Consider the following 4,653-nt stretch of genomic DNA (forward strand, 5'->3'; position numbering starts at 1 on the left):
AAGCTATTTCATGAATTACTAAATAATAACTGGAATAAGAAAATAATATCATAAGTTAGTCTGTAATAAATCAGTTCGGCAAAATAGGTTAATTCACTAGTTATGAAGGCTTCAAGATTATAGGTTGATCATGAACAAGTAGCTAAATTTAGCTAAGACACGAATTTAAATTAAACATCGTAAATTAGGCATTAAGGCATGACTTGAGCTTAAGCAAGATTAAAAGAACGTTTAAGTCTAATAAACTTTCTAATAAGCTTTAGTAATTATGGTTAAATCTAGTTTCAAATGATTGTGAATAATTAATCTCAATAATATTTTTTTAAAAAAAAATAACAATGCTGAGTTTTAATCTAGCTATATTTGTTTATTTTGAATATTAGTTGTTGAATTTTTATTTTATTTATAATTTCGAAATTAAGAGTAAAATTCCTTTTTTCATCAATATTTGTATTAACCAAGCAATTAGCATGTCATGTCTTCTTAAAATAATAAAAAGCTAGTAATTAATTAGGATTTTCTTTCTTTATTTTAGAGACTAATTTTTATAGAAAAATGTAGTCGTTTTAAGATTTGTCCATTTAAAATAAATGAGATGAGCCTCGCTTAATGAAATGTATAGATTGCGGGGCCCTCAATAAATGTACATTTAATCGCTTAGAATTAGGGAGGAGCCGTTTTAGCAAATTTCACGGCCCTACCCAAAATAATGATACGCTAGTCGCTCTAGGCGCGTATTTAATAATGTTATTTTCTTAAATACGGGTGTGCATTTATGTAACCCAAATCTAAATCTCAACGGAGTCGAAATGTGTCGATAATCACGGGTGCATTGATTGCGACGTGATTTGAAATACGTTTTCACAATGTTGCAATTCTTCGTAAAATAATAACAATAAATAATAATAATAATAATAAAAGCGGCTAAGGGATAAATTTGCACATAAGTTTATAATACGTATTATATCAGATAATCAAGCCAAATATAACAGTTGAGCGACCGTGCTAGAACCACGGAACTCGGGAATGCCTAACACCTTCTCCCGGGTTAACAGAATTCCTTATCCGGATTTCTGGTTCGCGGACTGTAATACATGGTCATTCTTTTCCTTGATTCAGGATTAAACTGGTGACTCGGGACACCCTAAATCTCCCAAGTGGCGACTCTGAAATAAATAAACAAATCCCGTTTCGACTGTCCTTTAATTGGAAAAAACTCCTGTACCCCCGCGAGGGCGGAAAAAGGAGGTGCGACAGTTACTATGAGTATGAGTAGCTAAACTCCTAATCTAGGGTTTTAATGGAACCTGTTGGAGGATGATTTTCTTGTTACCTTAATATATATATTTGCAATATTTTTCTCTCTATTTGTTCAATTATATGCTTATTAATGTTGATTGAAGGGCCCTCAATTAATTGTTCCTATTTAGTATGTATTACTCAGGAGAGAGTGAATCTTTAGGTAGTTATCAAACAACATCACTCCTAACGTATATGAGGGATCAATACGAAGGGTTTAAATGTGGGATTAAGGATAATGAAACCTTGGCGTGATATGAGTGAGCTGTACTTAAGGACAACTAGCATAATTTGGGAGAATATGTCTAGTATATTGTTGTATTACTCGGGAGAGAGTTACGACAATTAGAGTGCTCATGATCGATAGAGAAGACTTAGGCAAATTTATAAAAAACGTAGCGGAAATGATTCCGACAATTGGGGAAATCAGAACCTTAAATCATTACAATTCTTGTCTACAAGTCGTTCATAGTTAGTTCTTATTTATTTCATTTTTATTACGTAATATTTACTTAGTAAACATCCAATTTATTACTTAAATATTTCTGAAGATTAAATACATGAATTTGTGTGAGTCCAATAGCTGTGTTTAGTAGGTTAATTCCCTGTGGGATTCGACTCCAGACTTGTTAGCTAGAATATATTTGCTATGATCGCTTTGTCCTTTTTATATGGCATAGTTGGGCGTGATCAAATTTTTGCGTTGTTGCCGGGTAATTAAAGGTGTTATTAATTGCAGCTAAAAGAAGTGCTAAAATTCTTAGCATAGTCAATTTTCTTCAATTTAAACTAAATACATTGAATTCTAACGTTTGTAGTCTTGGGTGTTACAGGTGCATGCCTAGAAACTCCTCAAGAACTGGTGAATTGTTCAAAGCATTATCAGATCCTGAGAAGGTTTTCAAGGCATTGAATCATGCAAACAGGCAGGGCAAATAGCAACAGAACTCAGCAGAACAAATCGAACCAGATATGGGAGACGAAGTAAATAACAGAAACAATAGGAATGACTCGAACAATCAAGGTGTCGTTCCTCTTGTGCCAGAAGCAGCATTGTACGATTGGGCACAACCCACTGCTGATAACCTAGCAACCACAATTGCAGTCCCTCATATACAAGTATAATCATTTCAAATCACAAACAACATGCTGCATTTGTTGCAGAACAAGGGACTGTTCTCAGGGTCATACGTGAAAGATACTCAACAGCGTCTGAAGAGTTTCCTGTCGATATATGTCACTCAAAGGAAACCTAATGTGACACCGGAAGCAATAAGGTTGTTGTTGTTCCCATTCTCGGTGACAAGAGAGGCTCAGACTTGCTTAATTCACTCCCCATAAACTCCATCACTACTTAGGATGAATTAGTCAAGCAATTTGTGAACAAATGTTGCCCACCCAATAAGACTGCTAAGCAAATTGATGAGATATTGAGCTTCAAGCAGAAACTAACAGAAACATTACAAGAAATGCGGGAGAGGTTCAAGGGTATGTGGTTTAAGTGTCCACATCACTGCATTCCGGAGCAGATGTTGGGGTAGAGGTTTTATATGGGATTGGACAACTTAAAGGCCAATGTTGATGCTTCAGCAGGTGGAGCATTTTTGAACAAAACATTCAGATAAAGCAAGATCCTACTTGACAAGATGGCCCAAAACTCAGGATGGATGACAAGAGACTCTCCATTCACTCCTGTAGTTCATTCAATGGCTTTGGACCCAAACAACTCCATAGCTGAAAATATGGCCACTCTGGTGATGCAAATGAGTATCCTCACCAAAAAGATAGATGAATCAGGCCAGAAACAACAAGTACACATAGCTGACGCAACTAATGGGGGCTTATGTACACCATGCATTAACCAACCATATGTGTGCTCGTGGAGTGCGGAAGGTGACAACCAGCATTATCAGGAAGATATGAACTATGTGGCCAACTATGGGACAAAGGCAAGGTGGTCAGAATTTAGGTCAGCAGAATCAACAATAGAGACTAACACAGCAACAGTACAATAACAGCAACAATCCTGGAGATATGCAAACACAGGGTCAAGTGATGCCCTACAAAAAGTAGTAGGGTTACAACCAACAAAATCAACAACAGGCTTATCAACAACCTCAACAACAATAGAGTGTGAGACAAGAAGATGGGTTAGCTGAACTTAACGGAGTGATGCAATAATTGATTGGGTAAACTGGAAAAATAGGTGAAATAATAGACTCACATGAAGCAGCGATAAAGGGTATTGAGATTCAATTAGGACGGATTTCGATGGCTCTAAATAATCGTCCCCAAGGGACGTTACCTGCAGACACACAAATCAATCCAAGAGAGCAGGGCCCAAAATAGCTTATGGTAGTGAGTCTACGAAATGGTAGAGACCTAGATATGGAGCAAGAAATGGCTCGTGAAAACCGACCTATTGAAATACTTGTTCCATAACCCATTGAGATAGATGAATCAACAGGGTTAATTGAAGTGATGGTACAACATGCACAAGAGAATGCCAACAAAGATAAAGAGGTTGCAAAAGAGACTGGGTTAGCACAACAAACGATAGTAGAAGCAGTGCCTGTGCAAGACAAAACTCAAATCACCGGGAAGAAGCGATCTCTAGCACCATTCCCACAGAGATTGGCCAAGTATCAGAAAGATGAGTGTCACACCTCCTTTTTACCTATACCCGCAAGGGCATAAAGGAGTTGTTCCACTTAAAGGACAATCAGAACGGGATTTATTATTATTTGTTCAGAGTCGCCACTTGGGAGATTAATGGTGTCCCAAGTCACCGGTTGAATCCCGAACCGAGGAACATATGACTCTGTTAATAGTCCGCGAACCAGAAATCCGAGTAAGGAATTCTGTTAACTCAGGAGAAGGTGTTAGGCATTCCTGGGTTCCGTGTTTCTAGCACGGTCGCCCAACTGTCGTGTTTAGCTTTTATCTGATTTTAATACATGTTGAACTTATGTGCCAATTTTAAAGATCATTTACCGCTTGAATTAAAAAATTTAAGAAAGTGAACGTCGTTTAACAAACGTGTTTTCGGATCACGTCACATGAAATGCACCCGGATCCTTGACACATTTTTATATAACGTTTTAGGATTTGGATTTGGGTCGCATGAAATGCACACCCGAATTTAAGAATGTAATTTTATTAAAATCGCGCCTAAAGAGTCTAACGCGTTATTATCTTTGGGGAGGGCCGTGAAATTCGCTAAACGGCCCGTCCCTAAATCTAAGTATTTTAAACAAATATTTATTGAGGGTCCCGAAATTTTGCATTTTTATTCGGTGAGGCTCATCTCATTTTTATTTAAAGGAAAATCCTAAAGAGACTATGATTTTCTAC

The 4,653-nt window shown here is 37.1% G+C and overlaps 1 non-coding gene across 1 annotated transcript; it reads right to left on the reverse strand.

Moving 5' to 3' along the window:
* Positions 1-2,711: 2,711 nt before the first annotated feature.
* On the reverse strand, positions 2,712-2,818 carry LOC138876610 (small nucleolar RNA R71). The gene has a single exon (XR_011401955.1). It is a non-coding gene; the product is annotated as a small nucleolar RNA R71 (small nucleolar RNA).
* Between the last annotated feature and the right edge of the window lie 1,835 nt (positions 2,819-4,653).

The sequence above is a fragment of the Nicotiana sylvestris genome, chromosome 8 (genome assembly GCF_000393655.2).
Source record: "Nicotiana sylvestris chromosome 8, ASM39365v2, whole genome shotgun sequence".
Classification (NCBI taxonomy): domain Eukaryota; kingdom Viridiplantae; phylum Streptophyta; class Magnoliopsida; order Solanales; family Solanaceae; genus Nicotiana; species Nicotiana sylvestris.